The sequence below is a fragment of the Chlorocebus sabaeus genome, chromosome 18, assembly GCF_047675955.1.
Source record: "Chlorocebus sabaeus isolate Y175 chromosome 18, mChlSab1.0.hap1, whole genome shotgun sequence".
Classification (NCBI taxonomy): domain Eukaryota; kingdom Metazoa; phylum Chordata; class Mammalia; order Primates; family Cercopithecidae; genus Chlorocebus; species Chlorocebus sabaeus.
This window is the reverse complement of record NC_132921.1, coordinates 23,191,808-23,217,251: the sequence shown is the minus strand read 5'-3', so window position 1 is coordinate 23,217,251 and position 25,444 is coordinate 23,191,808. Positions and strand designations below refer to the sequence as shown.

Genomic DNA, 25,444 nt, shown 5'->3' with positions numbered 1-25,444 from the left:
TCTCCCTTTCCCATCCGTTCACTACCATTGTTTCACTTCTCTGGTTTGTGATGTCTGTAGAGAAAGTTCTTTTTTCTACTGATTTATATTTTTTTCAAATAGAAAATATGAATTCTACTGTGTTCTAAAAAGTATTCAGCTAAGTGAGGTTGAAGGATTGGAGTCCCTTCCCCTAAGAGAGTCCTCACTCCCTACCCTGAATCACCATGTTCTAATTCCTATGACTTATCACCATAAACCCTTGGACATCAGCAGAGCCAGGTTCATCATTAGCTGGGACCAGGGCAGGATGAAAATGTGGAGCCCTGGCCAGGGGTAGGGAATTCAGTCTCCCCTTCCCATAGGTCTGGCTCTTCACCAGCTGGAGATAGGCAATCTCCAAAGGACTGCAATTTCTGCTCTTGGACATGCTCAGTATCTGAACTGGAGTTGAATGAGACGTTCCAGCCGAGCCATCTGCCAAATGCAGATGGCCCTTCCAGCCAGGATAAGGATGGCTGTTACCCCACATGCTGCAGGGCACACACCTGCCTTCTGCCCTCTCTGCACCCACACTCCGGCCCTGCCAGAGGCAACACCTAGATGAAGGGTGGCAGTGGTTGAGAGGAGGGGAGAGAGAAACGGAGCAGGAGGTTGGGCAGGGCCTGAGATGCTAGGGGACTGGGGAATGTGCAGTGAGAACCAGTCCAGGAGAGGCAGGGAGGCCATGAGAGGTGGCCTTGTGCTGGACTGAGGTTCCAAGGCCCCAGCATGTGCTCCATTATTCCACTGCACAAATTCCAAAACAAAACAATTAAGAATTTCAAGACTCGGCAACCACAGATCATCAGATCCCACACATGAGTCCTTTCTGAGTGCAGGGCCCTGTGGGATGCATGGCTGAATGTCCTAACATACCCATTGTTCAAAACAAAGGTGGGGAGGTGCAGGCATGGGTTTTAGAGGTGGGTCAGACCTCAGTTCAAACTCTGATTCTCCTGTTTCCACCCCGGGTGATCTGAAGATGGGGATGAAGTGCATACCAAGATGGCTGACCCTCAGTAAGGGCTCACGAAGAGGTAGCTGTTACTGATAGAGGGCTGGGTGATATAGTTTGGATATTTATCCCTTCCCAATCTCATGTAAAATATTGATCCCCAGTGTTGGCAGCGGGTCCTAGTAGGAGGTGTTTGGGTCATGATGGTAGATCCCCCATGAATGGCTTCACATCATCCTTGCAGTAATGAGTGAGTACTTGCTCTATCTGTTGCTACGAGATCTGATTGTTAAACAGTCTGGCACATCCTTCCCCTCTTTTCTCTTGCTACCTCTCTTTGCCATATGACCCGCCTGCTCCACCTTTGCCTTCCCACCATGAGTAACAGCTTCCTGAGGCCTCACCAGAAGCTGAGCAGATGCTGGTGCCATGCTTGTACCGCCTGCAGAACTATGAACCAAACAAATCTATTTATAAATTACCCAGCCTCAGGTATTCCCTTATGGCAGCACAAAATGGACTAACACACTAGGTTTCCAACAACTATGCTTCAGGAGCCAGGTGCAAAGGCTGGCATCCACACTTACAAGATGCTCCTGTGAATGTGGTAGGAATCCAGGAAAATGAGAGAAGAGAAATTTAGACAGACACAGAGGAAAGACTACACAGAGACCAGCTTATAATGGGCTAGAAAGATCAAAGGATACCATGTTTCTGTTTAGTGAGCAGGAAAGTAAAATAGCTGTGGGTATCACTTGTCAAGACACACTTTACTTTGGTCTCTGAAAATGAAAAAATAGACATCCTCTAGGGGTTGGGGGATGGGGATAGGGACAATGACAAGAAATAATCCATCATTTGGGGAAAATGAAGCTTATCTGTGGGTTTACTTATCCATTTGAATATAGTCAAAATGCTCTGGAATCCAGTGAAAGCAATCACGGTGATGGATTTTTGCACTCTGTCACACAGTGCAATTAAGGGGTAGGATCCAGCCAATATCTTAAGCCTATTAAGAGATTCATATGGAATCTGGCCATGCTTTCAATGACTTGGATGAGGTTGCATCTCATTTGTGGTGCCCTCACACAAAACATGCCTTGACCATCTAGCCCTCGTCTGGTCTATGGGCACCCTGGGCACACTAGCTCAGGCCAGATGCCGGAGGAGGAAGGTGATGGCAGAGGAGTGAGAGAAGCCTGCCCAGCCTGCTCCCCTGAGAGTCTGCAGCACTTTAATACATCACTATTGTGGCCCCTGTCACCTCTGACAGCAAATATGATTTTAGCTGTCAGGCGGCTGACAGAAAACAAAACATAATTTACAGCCAAATTTGGCCTGCGGAAGCGCACACCTGGCTCCCAGAGGTGTCAGCTATGGAAACACACCCACGGGCAGGGTTTGGCTGGGCCAGCAAAGGATGGGTGCAACACCGCTCCCAGGGCTCAGCAGTGCTTGCTGTTGGAGGAAGGGGAAAATGGGAATGTAGTCACTATTTCTTATGACTATAATTTCTGAAATATACTTTGAGAATTTTATTACTAATAATCCATTCTGCCATAATCATACTGTTGGCAATAAATTTCCTACTGAAATAAAAGACCTTTTTTTTGTGAATTCCAGGGGGGGAATGATAGTTTATTTTTTTCACTGTCTGCTTTGCCGATTGAGCCTTTTAAAGTGACTTGGGGAATTTTCCGGTGCCCTTGGAAAAGGACACAATTTAAAAGTCCCAAATTCTCATGCTGGCTGCTTGGAGTTGGAGGGGATCAAAAGGGAGTAAGACAAATATCTGGGAAAGGATTGAAACTTGAAGATGTCAAGATTCATTTTCATCTGGGAGCAATGAGCTCCCAGAACTGAACAGTGTGAGTGCATATATATATATATGTGTGTGCCCTAATGGAAGCAAATTTGCATCAAAAAATAACTAGAATGAGCCAAACAGAGAGTAGGAGGTAGCTGTTTGAAAGTGGAAAATGTTGCACGGTGGATTCTCTTCAAGGGTGCTCATCAGCTTCACTGGGCTCTGGGCACTGACCCTAGAGCCGGGAAAGTTGGCTTCTAGTTTGGTCTATTCTTGATTCTTTGTACAACTACCATTTCATATAGGGTGGTAATGAAGCAGTCAGGAGCTGGATCAGACACACCTACCAGATTCAAATTATGGGTTCATCACTTACCAGCTCTATGACTTTAGATAAATCACTTAACCTTGGTAAGCCTCAGCTTTCTCATCTGTTAAATGAAGATAGAAGTATACCCACTGCAGAAGATGCAGAATTAAAGGAGATGAAGTATGCTGAGGTGCAAAGCATAGTAGTCAGCACAAAGTAGTTGCTCAATAAATGCTACTATATGTGTTATACAGTCACCCATCATTTAACAATGGGAAGACATTCCAAGAAATGCAACATTAGGTGATTTTGTTGTACAAACGTCATAGAGTGCACTTATATACACCTAGATGACATAGCCTACAAAACATTCAAGTTATATCATGTAACCTATTGCTCCTAGGCTACAGACTTATACAGAATGTTACTGAACTAAATATTGCAGGCAATGGCAACACATTGGTATTTGTATATCAAAATATAGAAAAGGTGCAGTAAAAATATAGTAGTATAATCTTATGGGACCACCGTCATATGTATATGCAGTTCACCTTTGACCAAGATGCTGTTATGCAGGCCATGACTGCACGTTGGTTCATCCAACAAAAGCAATAATTGAGCACCTCTTATGTGCAAGCACACAACTACATAAAGGTTAGACATATAGGTCCTGCTTTCAAGGAGCTCTGCAGAGGAGCAGATAATACAAGGTAAGAAGATGTAAGACCCAGGAGAGGATCATTTGGACAAAGTGCTCTGGAATTGACAAGATGGGGAAAGAAAATGAGTCAGGGAAATTGTGCATATCAATTAATCTGTTTTTTCATCTCTCTACCTATAAAAAGGAATAATGACCCTCTCTTTTCCTACCTCTTAAGAGTTGGCAGGAGGCCCCGAGCAAATTACAGACATAAACAAGTGTTGGAAAATGCAACCCACTCTCAAAACCAGAGTCTGACAAAGGTGATGGTGACAGTGACATAGGTAAGAGTGAGAAGAGTTCTCAGAAACTTCATAGATTGGTCTTTTAGATAAACCATGGGCAGTTCCAGGTGCTCCAGCTTCACAGAAGATAACCTGGGGCTTGAGAATTGTGTCAGGATTTCAAATTCCCAACTCCACTGTAGTGCAGGCTCTCAAAAGAAGCACATTTGACTGAGCACACCTTAGGAGAACTTGAAATATTACATGGAAAAGTGGTACAGGGTGCAAACTTGTCTCTCCCTGAGTCCTCCCCCTGCAGAAATGGCTGCTATGAACCTCTCAGGGAGCTTAAGAACATAGATAAGAAACCCAAGTACAGTCTATGCAGCCACCAGCCCTTACAATGACACTGGTCTGAATCCCAAGTTTGATTATTAATAGCTGCAATTTTGTGTAAAAATATATCCTCCTGTTTGTGTATTGTCCAATAAAATATGTATTTTCCATGCCTATTTATATGTGTTGTGAAGAGATAAAGAAGGAGAGGGTCTGTTGATAAATATGGTATAGACACAGATTGTTATTGCACTAGTATGTTCATTTCATCCTTGACAAACATCTATTGAAGGGTGTTAGAACTGTGTCCCCCAAAATTCAGACATTCAAGTTCTGACCCACAGTACCATAGAATGTGACTGCATTTGGAGGTAGAGTCTTTAAGGAAGTAATGAAATGAAAATAAGATCATTTGGATGGGCCCTAAGTCAATCTTACTGGAGTCCTTATAAGAAGAGATTTGGACACACATCTTTTAGCTTTCAGAATTGTGAGAAAACAAGTTGCTGCTGTTTACCACCCAGTCTCTGGTACTTATTATGGCAGCCCCAGTAGATGAATGCACAAGGCTACTATGTGCTGTGTGCATTGCTAGGCATTGGAGAGGCAAGAAAGAGCAAGACCCTGTGCCCACTTCTGAGCCAAATAACTGAATTCAAAAAACAGTGAGGTAGGCAAGTGCTTACAAATACAGCGGGGCTGATGCGCCCAGAAGCCCCAGCAGGAAGCAATGGGCAAACAGAAGGGAGCATGGATAGGGTAGCACGGAGGGCTCCTGTTGAAATGATTCAGACCCCAAATTGTGGCATGACCTGGCTCATTCCTCATTCCGAGTTTTGTGTTGGCTAATCTTTAATTAATGAATCACATCTCTTGGTGTAGAGGAATGTTATTTACCTACTGGACTTTTCCTTTTTTTTTTTTTTTTTTTTTGCAGTAAATTAAGCATTACATTCATGAGACTGCAAGCTCTCTTCTCGTTTTCTAATTCCATTGAGCAGCCTGGTGAGAGGCAAAGCCAGCTGCCATTCCAGACAGTCAATCAATGAGCTCAGGAATGTCCGTATGGAGACAGCAACAAGGCAGAAGGACAGACGGCAAGGAGGGAGGGAGGAACAAAGTGAGGGAAGGAAGGATAACCTTTGTCCAAATTTCTCAGAACTCCAGAGAAAAAGGCCATGTCCACAGAATGCCCAAACATCTAAACATAATGTGGGTAAAGCCAATTGTTAGAATATTTGGTCTACAAGCAGCTGAACAGACACCACCACCTGGAGGTTTCTGCATTCCTCCTGGATGTATAGTCTTCTTACACAGACTCATCCCGAAGAAGTGGAATGTCTCAGGGAAGTGAATACAGATGAAGGCAGACATTGAGCCCCTTTTCTCCTTAATCAGAGGCCAGAGGACTGTGCCCCTTTTCTCCCGAAATAACATCACATCAAGCTACTGCTGTCAGCTGAGCCCAGACCCACCCACCAATATGTACATCTGTATCAGCCACCCATACTCTGTTCCCACCAGCAGCATGGGTTTCAAGAGCACACGGAGGCTTTCAAGAGCACAATCCAGCTGGTGGTCTTCAGACTGTCAGTGCATGAGTAGCAGCAGCAGGTGAGTTAAACAAGCAGATTCTCAGGACCCATGCCAATGATCAGTTACCTTAAAAACAAATACTCCAGTCTGGAGTGGAGGGCAGAGGCCACTTTTTTTTAATACTTTAAGTTCTAGGGTACATGTGCACAACGTGCAGTTTTGATACATAGGTATACATATGCCATGTTGGTTTGCTGCACCCATCAACTCATCATTTACATTAGGTATTTCTCCTAGTGCTATCCCTCCCCCAGGCCCCCACCACCCAGCAGGCCCCAGTGTGTGATGTTCCCCACCCTGTGTCCAACCGATTTCATTGTTCAATTCCCACCTAAGACTGAGAACATACGGTGTTTGGTTTTCTGTCCTTGTGATAGTTTGCTCAGAATGATGGTTTCCAGCTTCATCCATGTCCCTGCAAAGGATATGAACTCATCCTTTTTATGGCTGCATAGTATTCCATGGCATATATGTGCTACATTTTCTTAATCCACTCTATCATTGATGGACATTTGGGTTGGTTCCAAGTCTTTGCTATTGTGAATAGTACCACAATAAACATACGTGGGCATGTGTCTTTATAGTAGCATGATTTATAATCCTTTAGGTGTATACCCTGTAATGGGATTGCTGGGTCAAATGGTATTTCTAGTTCTAGATCCTTGAGGAATTGCCACACTGTCTTCCACAATGGTTGAACTAATTTACACTCCCACCAACAATGTAAAAGCACTCCTATTTCTCTACATCCTCTCCAGCACCTGTTGTTTCCTGACTTTTTAATGATTGCCGTTCTAACTGGTGTGAGATGTTATCTCATTGTGGTTTTGATTTGCATTTCTCTGATGACCAGTGATGATGAACATTTTTTCATGTGTCTGTGGGCTGCATAGATGTCTTCTTTTGAGAAGTGTTTGTTCATATCCTTTGCCCACTTTTTGATGAGGTTGTTTGTTTTTTTCTTGTAAATTTGTTTGAGTTCTTTGTAGGTTCTGGATATTAGCCCTTTGTCAGATGGGTAGATTGCAAAAATTTTCTCCCATTCTGTAGGTTGCCTGTTCACTCTGACGGTAGTTTCTTTTGCTGTGCAGAAGCTCTTTAGTTTAATTAGATCGCATTTGTCTATTTTGGCTTTTTTTTTTTTTTTTTTTTTTTGCCATTGCTTTTGGGCCAAAGGCCACATTGTTTTAACAAGCACTAGGTGATGGTGATGGGCAGGACTTGGAGAAATACTCATCCAGCAGGACCCTTTGAAATACAAATGAGCAAATTAAGGGTGCAAAAGGTATGATGACTTACCCAGGACCGCAGAGCTGCTGGTGGTGAAAGCCATCAGAACTCTGTCATGCTGACCAAAAGTAATGCTATCAACTCAAGACAGTCCATTCGGTGGTCCACAGGGCTGTGCCTGTTTTCCCCACTGCCCAGGACCTCTCACCACTTCCCAAAGTCTTCATTACAAAATGGAACAAAATCAGAGGGAGATTAGAGTTTGGGGCAAGCATTCTCTGAATGAACATTAGGAGTGCTCTAAACCCTTAAAATATCTCCATTTTTTTTTTCTGTCCCCATCTCCTGTCTATTGCAGAGGATTTGCATCAGTCAACTATGTGGTATGTGTGATTGCTGGAATGAGCAAAAGGCTGGTCTAAGACAGATAGTCAAATAGTCACATAAATTTTAAGAATTAAATTCAAATAATTTTAACATGTGTGCAATTAATACTTTTGCTTCTAGCAACTTCTTTTTATGGCAAGGTAGTACCATAAGCTTTAGCTCACAAAAGACCATTTTAAACACATTCGTTTAGGGTTGAGAAAATGATCTTTTACAAGATTATCAGAGGACTCCAAGAGGAGGGGATTTCCTCCTCATGTGCTTGAACTTGAGAAGACTTTCAACATAATGGTTGACATATAAAAGACATTTATAATAATTACTTAGGCACTAATGACAGTTTGAACAATAAGAAGCCTTGGTTCCAAACTTCCTTGATCAGCAGTGTTTGCTGTGACTAAGGGCCCTATAGATGGCAGGCATTGACTTTGCTTAACCTTTGCACTTGTAATAAAAATGCAATAAAGTAATTGGTTAAAATAAAGACATGTCTGATAAAGAGTATTTGCTTTTTAAGGTAACTGATTAAAATAGAAGCATATCTGATAAATGAGTTTATGGGGGCGGAAATCCATGCCTTGCTAATTAATCAACATTCTGTTTCCTACATGGACTTTTTTACCCCTTTGATGAGAAATGAAGCAGTGGAATGATGAAAATGCTGTACAGTACTAACCAATAAATAATACGTGTGTTCATCAAAGAATAGGCAGTTGTTCACATGTTTTAAAACGTCCTTGCTTCACAACACCAGAAGATACAGCATTCAATGGCCTATTCAATCACAAAACTGTGCTTCCCATCAGGACACCAATATACTTTGACCTTCTTTGCCATAAAGCTGAGGACACTGACAGGAAGAGCAAGACTCTCTAAATCTCCCCATTACTCAATTCATTGTGATCCACCCTAGAGTTGAAAATCTATGACTGTCTTGATCAACCTTATTTCCCTTGAGAATTTGCTCAATGTTACTTCCCTTTTAAAAAGTTCCAATTTTAATTAAAATTTTATTTCTTAACTATTAAATATATGAAGGACGACATTCTGTATAATTATGAGCAGACCAGAACAAATTACACATCGAAATAGTAATAAGAATGACAAGAACAAGGGTATCATAAATAAGCAGGCATTGATTGCTCACTTCTCTGTGTCCCCCTAATAGCAGTTAATGAACCTGGAAGGCAGCCATATTGACTCTGTGTACTGTACAGAATAGAGGCCCCCAGGACCCAGGAATTCATGCTCCCTGAGCTGCTATGGGCTAGCCCCTAGTGACTAACTTTAATGCAGGTACTTGAGGTTACAATCTTCTGCTGGGATAAACCGCTTGATCCAATTTGGGAGGAGCTACAAGTTAAACCATCTGTGGGGACCTGTTCTTAGGGCAAAAGAGCTGTTCTTTACAGAACCCAGCAAAGGGAGAGAGAAAACTCTCAAGTCATGGTGCAAGTTGCCTGACACCCAAACCTGGGAGCATCAGATAACAGCTGCAGACAAGATAAGCCCTCGCCTTCATGATCAATTGGTACCTCGAAAGTGTCTGTATAGATACAACCCTCTTCTGGGAAGAAGAATATCCCCCAGAAGAAACCTTTTAAATGCCCACTTCCAAACCTGATGTGTCATGCCTTCTCTTTCTCTCAGGGTTAGAAATAAATGCACTTTTTAAAATACTTGCCTATTTACTGAGGACTCTCAATTAACCAGAACCCACCTAATTAGAATTTTTGTTTAACTGGATAGTTCCCTCTTGAATAAAAGTGTTTAATAATTCAAATAGCAAACATTTGCATGGTACCAACCATGCTCCAGGCACTCCACTAAGCACATTACCTCTAAGCTGCATGATTACCCGCAAATATGAGGCAGGTGCTACGATTACCCCAATCTGGCAGATGACAAGTCTGGGGCTCAGAGAAGTCGCTGTATCTTTGCCCAAAGGAATGGAGAGTGAGCCCTGGCCTCAGAACAGGGCTTCTTAAGTTCAACACATCCTCTATTTAAAAAGGTGTAATTCTGACTCCAAGGCTGGACTTTTCAAAGCCCAAAGAAAACCTAGAGGCTTGGGAAAGTTTTGAAAACATTAGGTGTTGAAGTGAACTGAATGATGAAACTTCAGTTGCCCCAGAAATTCAATTAATGTGTCTACCCCATTAATTAGCTGGTTCTCTACAGTCCCTCTACATGGGCCCCCCCACCCTGGAGTTATCCATCTCAAAATGCCCCCCACATCTAAAGTGACTTCCAGCAGAAACACTCCTAGCCAGGCACTAGAAGATTTGGAATACAGCTAGATGTTAACATAGAATGCCCAGACTCCCACTCCAGTTCCCAGAATTATTTGAATGTCACTCATACCAAGCTGGCCTGAAAGAAGTCTCAAAGATTTCTTTAATAGATTCTCAAATGATTAAGATTGGGTTCTGTTTTCTTCACTTCTAGCCTTAAAAGAAGAGGCCTGACCACCATGCGGCCTTTTACTATATCACCATGCCCTGAAAGAGATAATGTAACTATTTTATCACCAAGGAGAATAACTAGAGCTGTGAAAAGGGCTGGTGGAATTACCATGTTAAAGGAAGTAAAGTCGTTCTCTACTCCTTTCCCAATGAATACTGAAACACACTAACTGTGTCCATCAATAATATGTAGTAGCAATATATAATATTAACATATTTACTGAATACATTTATGTTCCAGGATCTATTCTAAGTCCTATATGTATATTATATCATTTGATTCTTATGAAAACTCTATGAGGTAGATTATATTATTACTCTACTTTACAGATAGAGAAACTGAGGCACAGAAATGCTAAGTAACTCATCTACAGATAGTAGATGATGGAGGATTGAGTCTTGGCAGGCTGACACCAGAGCCTAGGATGAAATTAGATTCTTAATGAATAAATATAAATTTGATTAATTGAGAGACTCCCATGTTTTGGTTGGTCACCTTGTACCATTAGCGCAATGCGCTGAATGTTTCTGTCCTCCCTAAATTCATATGTTGAAATCCTAACTCCCCTTAAGGTAGGACATTTGGGAGATAATTAGATCACAAGGGTGGATCCCTCATGAATGGATCTGTGGCCTTATGAAAGTGACCCCAGAGAGCTCTCACCCTCTTTTCCACTATGCGAGGACACAAAAAGAAGATTGCAATATCCAACCTGGAAGAGGACCCTGACTGGAACCGACCATGCTGGCACCCTGATCTCAGACTTTCAGCCTCCAGAACCGTAAGAAATAAATGTGTGTTATTTATAAATCACCCAGGCTATGGTACTTTGTTAGAGAAGCCCAAACAGACTAAGACAATTAAGTACACTGTACATATTAAGTCCCTAAAAGACAAACATTTGTCTAGTTCTCTGATAAGGTTGGAATGTCTAGTTACACAAACATGAGGCCAATCCCTCCTGGGAGAAATGAAGGAAGATGAGAAGACGGAGTTGCTGGAAGCTGGAGGGCAGAGTGCGGCTCTGTGATGATGCCTGCTCCAAGTCTTCACAGAGTCCCAAGGGCCCAGATGGCATCACATTTTGTGGCAGACATAGGTTCCTGGACTACCCCTGGTCTGGGTACATGTACGTTCTCTGTACATGTCCTCTGAGGTCTGAGAAAAGTTGTCCTCTCACTCTACTGGTTGTAGCTGAAGTCAGAAAATTTGGGGACTGGAAAAAGTCTTAATTCCTTCTGATGTTTTTCCCTGCAGGTCGAAGGGTACAAATGTGAAAAACACATCTCAGAAACAGTCTTGCTTTCCTAAAGTTCTTAAGAATTGATAGGGAAATTAAATGACAACAATGTTCTGGCTCATATTCATTGGGGACTGGAAATCCACTTTTTACAAATCCACTTTGAGATGTCCCCAGGCTGCCCAATGTCCTCCTGAAATGCCTCTTCCTCCTATGGTGTGTTTTGCACCAACTCCCAATGTTTCAGGCTCTGTGGAATCCACCAAGGTTGCCTTGGTGATGCTCAGTGCTAACCACGTCCTTCTTGTCTGTGGATCTGAAATCAGAAGCGAGTGCTACCCAGAAGGACTGCCCCGACCTGGCCTTCTTTTGTTGGGTCTCCACATGCTACCAATTCAGGTACTTTGTGGAAGACTCTGCAGAAAAACTCAGAGATGGCAACCCACCTGTGTTATCATCCCCTGTTACTTTTCTCCACTTGAATTGTGATGATCAACCTAAGCTGTTGGAATTGACATTTTAGTCAAATGTCAATTTCCAAAATTGTACATCCACACAAATGGTTAAAACCAAAAGACAATAAATGTATTAAAGATGGGCATACTCTACCTAAATGGTTAATTCCATGGGGATTCCTTAAGAAAATGTTATTTCGAACATCTGATGGAGCTAAAATTACAGGACATGTTTATCTTGAGTGACACACTCCATTCAAAGACTTTTCAACAGAGATTCCTAGGTCTCTGAACCCCAGACAATGTACCTCTCTATTGTAATCTCTGTAGTCCATTTTCCTCATTATGCCAATTCTCTGACCTCTTCCTCTCTAAGTATGCAGTTAATAACTGAGGACAAAGATACAAAGGCTTACAAGTGACCCCTACATGATTCTAACTCAACTTGGGGGCAAAGAATTGAGTCAGCCAGGCCTCTGATTTGCCCCTACACCACAGGATTACCAACTTAGTGGATACTATATTCTAAATTAAATTGTTTTCACACTAAATTGAACAGCTCCAGCATCAACCAGGGCATGAAGAGTGTATTAGGGTTACTTCTTGTCAGTAACTAGGTTAGGTTCATTATAACTTTTTAGGCCTTAGAATGGAACAGTCCCAGCTGTAAAATGTTTACCCCAACCACTCATAACCATGGCCCTGTGTGACTACCCTGTGTGTCCGTGAGTTTTTCAACAGCTCCACTGTTCCACTGACCTATTTATTTCTGGCTCTCAATTCCTTTTGCAGCAAGGGAAGAGAGAAAGTGTTTTAGCAACAGTAGCCTCATAATCCTAAATCCTTCTGAAGAGGAAAGTGATAATAATTAAAATGCAATTTCACTTGTGTTAACCTATTCATGGATGCAGGAATCAACTCGCTAGGGAGTTGCTGGCAAACCACAAAGAAATGAACAGCGGATTCTTCTTTCCCAGGCCCCTGAGTTTTTGACCAGCCTCCCTAGGATTCTCCAGGTTCTAAATGAGCCATGAGAGGGTTCCCAGGGGTTTCCTGGAGTGCAGAAGCAGGTGGAAAACTGCAATTAAAGCTCAACTGAAGGCGCAAACACAAAGACAGTTTAAGTTCAAAGTGCTTCCCCACCCTGGCAGTTGCTCAGGTGGGAGTAATTGAGGACAGGGAGGAAAGTGACAGGTGCTAGACGCCAGCCTAACAAGAACAGGCTCGAACTTTGAGGATCTGCAGGGCAGGAGAGCATTGCTCATCCTCTTTTCAGCAAAGTGCAAAGAGCTGCTGTGTGCTTGCAATGTAAAGTGCACTGAAGATGAACCTAGATGTGGGACTTCAGAGAAGAAAACTAAGATGTGGGCCAGACAGACCTCCCTCCTCCAATCCTTCTAAATCCCAACAATACTCAACAAGCTGATTTGGAAAAATGATTTCCTTTACCCTGTGCCTAATGTCCTTAAATGTGAAAGGATGTTGCCATTCCCAGATGTTTTAGACAATGTTGGGAGAGTAACACCAAGGCCATTCTTTTTACACCTATAACCCATTCTTTTTACACCTATATTTTCAAATTCTTCTGGGAATTACGCTTCTCATTTAAATCGAGCCATGGAGAAGCCATGAAACTAGCCTTGCTCACCCAGGCAATGTGTACTTCAAAGCTGACCCAAGACCAAGAGGCATCTGGGGCTACAGATTCCTCTTCACCTTCTTTTTTAAAGAGGAAATAAATTGAAAAGCTCACATTAACCCCACTTGTCTGAGTCTGATAGAAGACCCTACAGAATAAGAACCACCGAGTTCAGAAAGGCACACTCCCCACCTTTCCTGACTTCTCCCTTCTACCTCTTCACATCACAATCTCATGCATTTATCTCTTTCAAACGAAGGAAATAGCACTATTAACCTATCAGGAGTCCTTGACTGATTGATTGAGGAAAGCTAATTTCATTGAAATAAACTCGACCTCTAGAACCCAAACTGTTAGCAGCTCGATCCTTGGAAGCCAGTAACTGCTCTATCCCACGGAATCTCCAGTGGCATACTACATGCAAACTGTCAGATATTTTCCTTCTATGTTGGGCATACGAATCAAATTGGATCATTATCTCTACCCTTCCTTGCTCTTCACACCTTTAAAGCTCCCCAAGGAGAAGGATCTGTGAGTTTTCTTGGTTGGTAGCAGAGCATGTGGACATTGTCAAGTTGCCTTGTAAGAATTGAATTGAAAGAATCTGTAAAGAGGGAAGGAACCAGAAGAGATGATTTAAACAACCCTTTCCAGTTCAGTATTCCCTAATTTCATGATGCCTTTGAAAGGAATGCCCGTTTAAAGTCTCCTTCAACTGGAGGATTTAAGACTTGGGATTCACATGCTGCTTCTCAGGAAGTGGATTTGGAACAAAGACCTAGGCTTCCAAAGTTGGTCAATGAGCAGAAGAACCAAGGGCAACTGACAGAGAGTAAACATCTTTTAGAGCAATTTGAAGCAATTATCATATAACTTCTGATTCATCAGAGATCCAGCCCACCAACAACAAGATTTTTAAAAGGAATTTGAGGCTGTTCTGCTGTTTAACATGAACACAAGACAGAAATTGGTGTCACGGTCTATGTCCTTGTTACTACAAATAAGCAGGTATGCTTCTCTCAAAATATCCAAGGCTTTTGTTATAGAGCCAAAATTGATCAAAGGTTACTGCAATCTAAAAACAAAAGAAAGAAAGGGAGAGAGAATTCTCCAGTTGCCCGGTTGCTAAGCAACCCTAGTCTGTTCTGGTAACTGGGTCTGGGGGTCTTCGCTTTCATTTGCAGCTGACTTTCATTCCATATATAATATATACCAGCATGTTTATTCTCCTGTAAATGCCCAGCAAATAAAAAGCGATAAAGCCCTTTCACTGAAATTATTCATGTGCTAAAAGCTTTTATCCACATCACTGGTGTGACTGACAATATCATACCAGCAAGCTTCCAGAATTAGTTCTTGTTCTGGCTTTGTACTCCTGGGCTTTCTTTCTTTAATAAAAGAAAAAGAGCTACAGTTTTATTTAAGCTTTCTATAGTCTGGCATTACAGCTCTTCAGTACCAATGATTAAGATGTCATGTCTATTCCAGGCACGTTTATTCTTCTAGTGGCTGTCAACTTTCTAGAGAAAGTACCTTTTACGTGATTTTCTCCTCTTTAAAAACTTTGGTTTGCCTCTAGGACTGATCTGCAAGAGAGAATTTGAATGAGTTACTTGTCCATCCTGGGAGCCTTTTAAGGAAATCCAAATGGCATATAACAACCTCAGCACTGTTTCTCAAAGTGAGTACCAATGATCACTTATATCAAAATCAATATTCAGGAGTCAGACCTGGGAATCAGATTTTCTCAACCGTTGCCCATCATGCTCTCCTTCTCATCAGGCGATTTTGATGCATGCCTAAATTTGACCATTTCTGACTGAAAGAATGCCTAAATGGTTTTATTTGCACAAATTAATCAATCCTGGCAAACTTTATTTTAAAATCAGAGATGGGGGGTGGTGTCTCTTCAAGCAAAGGCTTTAGGGTCCCTCAGAAATGACTGACTCTTAGAACTAACACTGTAGGCACTGGCAAGCAGACTGGCCCCCTCTTGCCAGGGAAGGATGGCCTCCCACTAGACAGAAGCCTGACAGTAAAGATGGTCACACATGTGAGGCCTGGCTGCAGGCCACACACACAGAAGGGGAAAGCTTGCTGGTAAACTGTGTTGCTGGCCCAACCCCTTTCGCCTTTCCCTTTAACTAAAGATTTTGCTTTGACACTAAAGATTAGTACTCAAAAGTATATGTAGTGGGTACAAATTTTCTAAGTCACAAATTCAAGTGTGAGAAGGTATCACTTTTTTCCCCTCTAACAGGATTTGATTTCTCTCTCAATACCCCATTTCTACCAGATGGCCAGAAGCACAGTCTTATTAATTCAGGGAAAACACTGTCGAATTTGGTGATATCTCAACCATTTCAGGTTTAAAACTCAGTGCCATTGAGGATTTCCCACCCTCTCTTGTGCCTTCCTGGAGTTGATCCTACACTCCAGGAAAGGAGGGAGCAGGCCTTGTGCAATGTTGCTGTGGTCTCCGTAGAAGTGAGTGGCTTCTCTCTCTCTCCCTCGGCCTTTGCAGCTATCATGGGTGGCTCATCCTCCCTGGTTCTGGCCACAAGAAGATTCCTTGCAGGCTGGCCAGCTCTCATTCTCCCACAGAGAACCTAGAGATTAAGCCGATGTCCTCCTCTCCACATACCTCCTCCCATAAAACGTCCACTCTAACAATACCCACCCTGATGGTTTGGGGGACTTGTCTATGACCCTTGCTGGGTCCCCAGGTATTGTTTTGGAAGTGAGTCATGCAAGTCCTCTCCACTTTCAGATTTCCAAATTTTAAAAGGAGTTTCGAGAAGAAGGAGGAGTCGGGTGCCTTGCCCTGAACCTAACTCCCTGTCTTCCTTCTCATCAATTTCTTCTTCCCTCCTCCAACCTAAAGTTTCCACCTCCTTGTTGGGGTGAACAGTGGGGAAATAGGTGGCTCATATCGGAAGCCGAGCTCTTAGAAGATTAAATCTAAAAATGATAGGGATGGAAATGAGTGAGGGGTAAGTAAAGGAATTGCAGGAATAAAAATGACCATCTGCAAAAGATAGCCCTTTCCATCTTATCACACCACATGTACACTAGGTCCCTGGCACTGCATTTATTGTGCAAAATGAAAATACACTGTCAACAAAAATACGTTTAAGTTTACTAACACTTTTGGTTAAGATGGAGCTCCTTGGTTAAATATCCAGTGAGGTGCCTCTGCAGTAGATTTCAAAGTTTTTGTTATTTTGCTCTCAAGCTGTGGCAGTCATGGAGACTTTTGAAATAGCCTCCTAGCTGATTGATTGTACTACCGTGGTTACATGGGACAAAGCTCCATCTCCAAGTGACTCAAGCTAAAGAGAGGAAATTACCAACTTGCATAATGGAGACATGTGAAGGTTTCAGGCACAACTGGATCAGGAAAGGCAAATGATATTATTAGGGCTCAATTTCTCCATTTCTCAGCTCTGCATATTGCTGCCTGATCTCATGCTATGCAAGATGATTGATGGTAGGTCCAAATTCACAACCCCATAGCTGAACAATCCCAGTGGAAATAGGGATTGACATAGCTCTGGCAGAAAAGTCCTGGGAAAGGTTCTCCCCTTCCCCAGGAGTTCCCCAGAGGTAAACTCCCAGCTCTGCACTAACCACTGGGCCAGAGGCATGGCTGTTTGGACAAAAAGGAACAGGTTCTGCTCAAGAAGAAGGAGTCCTGTGGCCAGGTGAGAAGGAGTGTTCTGAGCAATTAGCACTAAATGTTCACCACCCTGGAGACCTCACCGCTATTCTTTCACCTCTTTGTACCAACAGAGCTGCTATTCCAAAGCATGAATAAAACTTCATAACCCCTCACCTCAATAGGCATTTCCACATTTAATAAACATTTATTGGACACCCACTCTGTGCCAGGCTCTGGCCAGGTCTTGAAAACAACCATTAGCAAATAGATAAGGTCCTTCTAGGTGGGAGCCTACTTCTCAAGACACCCCTCCTAAGCTCTGATTTCTGTCTGTCTCTCCAGCCCCATTTCCTTTTCCAGGCCAACAGTCACCAACTGCAGCTATAGGGGCCTCACCCCCACCCCATCTGCTCCAAGTTACACTGTTAGTCTGGACCAGGTTTTCTTGTCCATGTATGCAGTAAATACTTCCCATCTGCTCTATCTTTCCCACCTAATTCATCCTTCAAGGCCAGCTCAAATGTCTCCTCTTCCTGGAGCCATGCCTGATTGCCATCTGGATTAATTGTTCCTCCCACTGCACTTCCACAGCACTGGAGTTCTTATGCAAGTTTTGCACGTCTTCCATCCTGTCTGGTATTCTGGTTATTTGCATGACTGCTTTCTCCAATGGACTGCCATCTCTTGAAGGTCATCATGTACCTTTAGCCCCTGATTCCCACCCCAGAGCCCAGCTCGATGCTATGCATATAACAGGCACCCACTAAATACTAGTTAAATGATACAACAAAAGCTAAGCAAAAAAGTACTCCAGTGATATCTGTCCATAAATCTACCCTCCCCTTTGGCATTGGCTGATGTTGAGCCAGGCCACTGTGTGATGCACACATAGTTATAATATATCCCTGAGCTCCTCTGGTGAAACAAATGTGAACATTGTCATCAGTCTTCCCACTTCTAAACATGCTGTCCCAAAACCTGGTGGCAGAGCAACGTGACTGAAGATGGGGCAGAGTCTCTCCTGTTGCCTCAGAATTCCAGTGAAGATCTAACACTGAAGACAAAATGTGTTAAAATAGTCAACATTCTTAGCTCAGAAAACTAGCAGTTGAGTTCCTTCTTCCTCAACATCCTTAGCTGAGAAAACCTCTGGCAGTTGGCATCCTTCTTCCAGAGCTGACAGGCATCATTTTAAAAACATCGCTATCACCTCCAATCACTATTGAAAAATCATTGAACTGTAAGAAGGGGTTAGTGTTAGGAGAAGCACATCCTTTGTAAGGATGGGAAAGGAAAACAAAGTGTTTCCCCTCCCTGATGCAAGAGAGGCAGCTTCATGAAACTTCCTTATGAAAATGGGAGTGTCTGCAGGAAGAGGGACTCTATTTACATAACTCAGGTCTGAAAAATAGTCTCTGCAAAACCTCCTAAAGACAAGATCTCAACATCTTCCCAGACAACCCATGTGATCTCCCTTCCCTTGTACTTTCCAGGCCTTTTGTGAACTTGAGCACATTGGAACGTTTGGCCTCCCTCAAGATACTGTGAGGCCAATCGGTGGTGATATCCAAGTCTCATACAGCGCTTTATACTCTTCAAAGGCTTTCATATATATAGTTGCTTGTTTAATTCTCACATATATAGTTTCTTATATAATATGTTTTCACATATGTAATTGCTTATTTAATTCTCACAGGAAACATAATTTACCCTAGATCAGACAGACAATTTAGGTGGCATCACCTAGAACCAGCCATCCTAACTCCTGAATCAGCAATTACTCCTTCCACTGGAACATGCAGATATGTTCCTGGGACTGTCTTTGGGCAGTGCCAACACAGAAGTGCAACCACTGAGCAGGCCTGTGTATGACTGTCTGGTGTAAAACTAGTTATCTTCCCATCACTACTGCTTATTCAACCAAATCTAAAGCCTTTTTTGTTAAAAGAATGATATTCCCATAGGCAGAGTATGTGATCTATACAATCACAACAATTCATATCTAGGAAGATTCTACTTTGTTTCAGGCACTGGGCTGACATCTATTCTCTCTTATCTTTTCAACATTGAGAAGTAGATGTCATGATCTGTCCTTTATAGATGAAGAAGCCAAGGCCAACACTCCTCTCCCAACACTAGACATCTGTGATTACTAGGGCCATGCTTGTCAGGTGTCTAAAACTTCCTGTAGGCTACTCCTTTGGGTTGCATTGTTGCCTGCAGAAGGTCGTCATTCAAATAAAAACCAGTTTGCCCAGAGAAAGCACATAACAGACAATCAGGAATGAGGAAGGCCTTGAGGAGATGGGACATTCAACAGATGCATGTGATGAAGGAAAAAGGTTTACAGGAAGGATTAGGGGCTCAGCTAGGTCTGAATAAGATTTCACAGTGAGACCAGGACCCCAGCGTTAACAGAAAGGTAGCTGAAAACCAGACATAGTAGACTGAGAAGGAAGCTTCCATTGGTTCAGGTTTGCCCTGGACCAGTCTTCTTTTACAGAATCTATCATTGAACAAATTCAAATCTGTGACTACCATAGCGCTTCTTCTCTTTCTAACAGGTCCCCACAGCCACTAGCCTAGGAGTAAAAAGAATTCTCTTCCTGAGTGGGTCGCCATGACCAGCATCCCCAAAGAAATCCTCCAAGGCTTCGCAAGCTTCGAGTGGTTTAAATAGTCATTGCATCCATACATTGCCCTCTTTCATCACCACCTTTTATGCAGCATTAATTATTTTTCCTTTTCATTCATTGAAAAAGCTTTCAACCAGAGAGAATCCTAATTAATTTGAGGCAAGAATAATTTTTCCTACATCTTGCTGCTTCCAGTCTGTGAATAAAAGGGGCAATTTCAAAGTGGCCATCTTCAAATCTCACATATAATATTGAGTGGTTCTGCTAAATAGCTTTCAGATGTGCTGTTCATGTGTTATTTTGATGAGAGCTGGCGATGGTGTTAATTTCTGATAGAATAGTACAGAATGCTGGGTCCTCTTTTTAAGAGATATCTTTGTGTAATGGGAGGGACTCTAGCACCTCATTTCATCAGATTCAGTTAAGTAACTGAATGTCATATATTGCTCATGGCCTCTCCTCTTCTGTATATTCTCACACAGGTTGTATACCACATACCACATAGTATACAACTATATGGTATGGCTTCTTTCACATACCATATATTTTGCCTTTCCAACTAGAACATGGTCTATTTCAGAGTGGGGCCAAGCTTTTTCCTAACATAACAGATTGGATGATCTTGATTAAAAGTATCATCTCAATTTTGCTAGCTTGACTAGAAAAGAGAGATCATTTAATTTTTTAAAAAGAATCTTGTACATGGGCCAGGTGCAATGGTGCATGCCTGTAATCCCAAAACTTTGAAAGGGTGAGGCAGGAGATCAATACCAGCCTGGGCATCTTAGTAGAACCCAGTCTCTACCAAAAAATATATTTTTTCAATTAGCCAGGTGTAGTCCCAGCAATTCAGGAAGCTAAGGCAGGAGGATCACTTGAGCTCGGAAGGTTGAGGCTGCGCTGAGCCATTATGGCAACACTGCACTCTGGCCCGGGCCACAGAGTGAGATGTGAGATCCTCTCTCTCTCTCTGTCTCTCTCTGTCTCTCTCTCTCTCTGGTACACACACACACACACACACACACACAGAATCATATATGTTTCATGGCTTCCATGGGGGACTAGCACTGGAAACAGAAAGCCATTCTGACCCCAAGAGGTGGGCATGCTGGGGTTCAAGTCTGTGTGTCATCTGCAGCTAGAGGGTTAGCAAAGCCAGGGTAAAAGAGAAATTACCCAGGGAGAGAGTATAAGGTGAAACAGGAACAAGAGCCTGGGGTAGTTTTTGAGCAATACTATTCAGTGGCTACATGGAGACTTCAGCAAGAAGTGTTTCTGTGGAGTGATGGGGGTAGAAGCCAGGAGAGGTAAGATATGAAAGCAGGGTAAAGAACTAGAAACAGCAAATATGGGCAAGCTTTTTTTTTTTTTTTTTTTCACTTCAAGTTCTGGGATACATGTGCAGAACGTGCAGTTTTGTTACATAGGTATAGGTGTGCCATGGTGGTTTGCTGCACCTATTGACCCATCCTCTAAGTTCCCTCCCCTTGTCCTCCACCCCGCAACAGGGCCTGGTGTGTTGTTCCCCTCCCTGTGTCCATGTATTATTGTTCAACTCTCACTTATGAGTGAGAAGATGCAGTGTTTGGTTTTCTGTTCCTGCGTTAGTTTGCTGAGGGTGATGGCTTCCAGCTCCATCCATGTCCCTGCAAAGGATATGATCTCATTCATTTTTATGGCTACATAGTATTCCATGGTGGTATATATGTACCACATTTTCTTTATCCAGTCTATCATTGATGGGCATTTGGGTTGGTTCCACGACTTTGCAATTGTAAATAGTGCTGCAGTAAACATATGCGTGCATGTGTCTTTATAGTAGAATGGTTTATATTCTTTCAGGTAGATACCTAGTAATGGGATTGCTGGATCAAATGGTACTTCTGGTTCTAGGTCCTTGAGGAACCGCTATACTGTCTTCCACAATGGTTGAAGTAATTTACATTCCCACCAACAGTGTAAAAGTATTCCTATTTCTCCACAGCCTCAGCAGCATTTATGGTTTCTTGACTTTTTAGTAATCACCATTCTGACTCGCATGAGATTATATCTTATTGTGGTTTTTATTTGCATTTCTCTAATGATCAGTGATGTTGAGCTTTTTTTCATATGCTTGTTGGCTGCATAAATGTCTTTGAGGAGTGTCTGTTTATATCCTTTGCTCACTTTTCGATGGGGTTGTTTTTTTCTTGTAAATTTGTTAAAGTTTCCTGTAAATTCTGGATATTAGACCTTTGTCAGATGGGTAAATTGCAAAAAAATTTCTCCAATTCTGTAGGCTATCTGTTCACTCTGATGATAGTTTCTTTTGCTGTGCAGAAGCTCTTTAGTTTAATTAAATTCCATTAGTCAATTTTGGCTTCTGTTACCATTGCTTTTGGTGTTTTCATCACAAAGTCTTTGCTCATACCTATGCCCTGAATGGTATTGCCTAGGTTTTCTTCTAGGGAAAAATATGGAACACTTCATGAATTTGCATGTCATCCTTGCACAGGGACCATGCTAATCTTCTCTGTATCGTTCCAATTTTAGTATGTGTGCTGCCAAAGGGAGCAGAGCCAAGCTTTTAAGAAGTGTGTCAGAGGTTCCAAGATGGCCGAATAGGAACAGCTCCAGTCTACAGCTCCCACCGTGAGCGACGCTGAAGACAGGTGATTTCTGCATTTCCAACTCAGGCACCAGGTTCATCTCACTGGGGCTTGTCGGACAGTGGGTGCAGGACAATGGGTGCAGCCCACGGACCATGAGCCAAAGCAGGGTGAGACATCACCTGACCCAGGAAGCACAAGGGGTCGGGGAATTCCCTTTCCTAATCAAGGGAAGCCATGACAGACGGGACCTGGAAAATCGGGTCACTCCCACCCTAATACTGCACTTTTCTAACAGCTTAGAAAATGGCACACGAGGAGATTATATCCCGTGCCTGGCTTGGAGGGTCCCATGCCCACAGAGCCTTGCTCACTGCTAGCACAGCAGTTTGGGATCAAACTGCAAGGTGGCAGTGAGGCTGGGGAGAGGCACCCACCATTGCTGAGGCTTAAGTAGGTAAACAAAGCAGCTGGGAAGCTCAAGCTGGGTGGAGCCCACTGCAGCTCAAGGAGGCCTGCCTGCCTCTGTAGACTCCACCTGTGGGGGCAGGGAATAGTTGAACAAAAGGCAGCAGAAACTTCTCCAGACTTAAATGTCCCTGTCTGACAGCTTTGAAGAGAGTAGTGGTTCTCCCAGCATGGAGTTTGAGATCTGAGAACAGAAAGACTGCCTCCTCAAGTGGGTCCCTGACCCCCGAGTAGCCTAACTGGGAGGCACCTCCCAGTAGGGGCCGATTAACACCTCATATGGCCAGGTGCCCCTATGAGATGAAGCTTCCAGAGGAACAATCAGGGAGCAACATTTGCCGTTCTGCATTATTTGCAGTTCTGCAGCCTCTGCTGGTGATACCCAGGAAAACAGGGCCTAGGGTGGACCTCCAGCAAACTCCAACAAAACTGAAGCTGAGGGTCCTGACTGTTAGAAGGAAAACTAACAAACAGAAAGGACATCCACACCAAAACCCTATCTGTACATTAGCATCATCAAAGACCAAAGGTAGATAAAACCACAAAGATGGGGAGAAACCAGAGCAGAAAAGCTGAATATTCTAAAAATCAGAGCACCTCTTCTCCTCCAAGGAATGCAGCTCCTCGCCAGCAACAGAACAAAGCCGGACGGAGAGTGACTATGATGAGTTGAGAGAAGAAGGCTTCAGATGATCGGTAAAAACAAACTTCTCTGAGCTAAAGGAAGATGTTTGAACCTGTCGCAAAGAAGCTAAAAACCTTGAAAAAAGACTGGACAAATGCTAACTAGAATAAACAGCATAGAAAAGACCTTAAATGACTTGATGGAACTGAAAACCATGGCACAAGAACTACGTAACGCATGCACAAGCTTCAGTACCCGATTTGATCAACTGGAAGAAAGGGGATCAGTGATTGAAGATCAAATGAATGAAATGAAGTGAGAAGAGAAGTTTAGAGAAAAAAGAGTAAAAAGAAATGAACAAAGCCTCCAAGAAATATGGGACTATGTGAAAAGACCAAATCTACGTCTGATTGGTGTACCCGAAAGTGATAGGGAGAATGGAACCAAGTTGGAAAACACTCTTCAGGATATTATCCAAGAAAACTTCCCCAACCTAGCAAGGCAGGCCAACATTCAAATTCAGGAAATACAGAGAATGCCACAAAGATACTCCTCGAGAAGAGCAACTCCCATAATTGTCAGATTCACCAAAGTTGAAATGAAGGAAAAAATGTTAACAGCAGCCAGAGAGAAAGGTTGGGTTACCCACCAAGGGAAGCCCATCAGACTAACAGTGGATCTCTCTGCAGAAACCCTACAAGCAAGAAGAGAGTGGGGGCCCATATTCAACATTCTTTAAAGAAAAGAGTTTTCAACCCAGAATTTCATATCCAGCCAAACTAAGCTTCATAAGTGAAGGAGAAATAAAATCCTTTACAGACAAGCAAATGCAGAGATATTTTGTCACCACCAGGCCTGCCTTACAAGAACTCCTGAAGGAAGCACTAAACATGGAAAGGAACTACCAGTACCAGCCACTGCAAAAACATGCCAAATTGTAAAGATCATCAATGCTAGGAAGAAACTGCATCAACTAATGAGCAACATAGCCAGCTAACATCATAATGACAAGATCAAATTCACACATAACAATATTAACCTTAAATGTAAATGGGCTAAATGCTCCAATCAAAAGACACAGACTGGCAAATTGGATAAAGAGTCAAAACCCATCAGTGTGCTGTATTCAGGAGACCCATCTCATGTGCGGAGACACACATAGGCTCAAAATAAATGGATGGAGAAAGATCTACCAAGCAAATGAAAAACAAAAAATAAAAAGCAGGGGTTGCAATCCTAGTCTCTGATAAAACAGACTTTAAACCAACAAAGACCAAAAGAGACAAAGAAGGCCATTACATAATGGTAAATGGATCAATTCAACAAGAAGAGTTAACTATCCTAAATGCACCCAATAAAGGAGCACCCAGATTCATAAAGCAAGTCCTTAAAGACCTACAAAGAGATTTAGATTCCCACACAATAATAATGGGAGACTTTTACACTCCACTGTCAACATTAGACAGATTCACGAGACAGAAAGTTAACAAGGATGTCCAGGAATTGAACTCTGCTCTGCACCAAGCAGACCTAATAGACATCTACAGAACTCTCCACCCCAAATTGACAGAATATACATTCTCAGCACCACATCACACTTACTCCAAAACTGAACACATAGTTGGAAGTAAAGCACTCCTCAGGAAATGTACAAGAACAGAAATTATAACAAACTGTCTCTCAGACCACAGGACAATCAAAGTAGAACTCAGGATTAAGAAACTCACTCAAAACTGCTCAACTACATGGAAACTGAACAACCTGCTCCTGAATTACTACTGGGTACATAATGAAATGAAGGCAGAAATAAAGATGTTCTTTGAAACCAATGAGAACAAAGACACAACACACCAGAATCTCTGGAACACATTCAAAGCAATGTGTAGAGGGAAATTTATAGCACTAAATGCACACAAGAGAAAGCAGAAAAGATCTAAAATGGACACCCTAACATCACAATTAAAAGAACCACAGAAGCAAGAGCAAACACATTCAAAAGCTAGCAGAAGGCAAGAAATAACTAAGATCAGAGCAGAATTGAAGGAGATAGAGGCACAAAAATCCCTTCAAAAAATCAATGAATCCAGGAGCTGGTTTTTG

At 42.6% G+C, this 25,444-nt stretch overlaps 1 non-coding gene across 1 annotated transcript; it reads right to left on the bottom strand.

Moving 5' to 3' along the window:
- Positions 1–22,112: 22,112 nt before the first annotated feature.
- LOC119620532 (U6 spliceosomal RNA) lies at positions 22,113–22,219 on the bottom strand. The gene has a single exon (XR_005237015.2). It is a non-coding gene; the product is annotated as a U6 spliceosomal RNA (small nuclear RNA).
- Between the last annotated feature and the right edge of the window lie 3,225 nt (positions 22,220–25,444).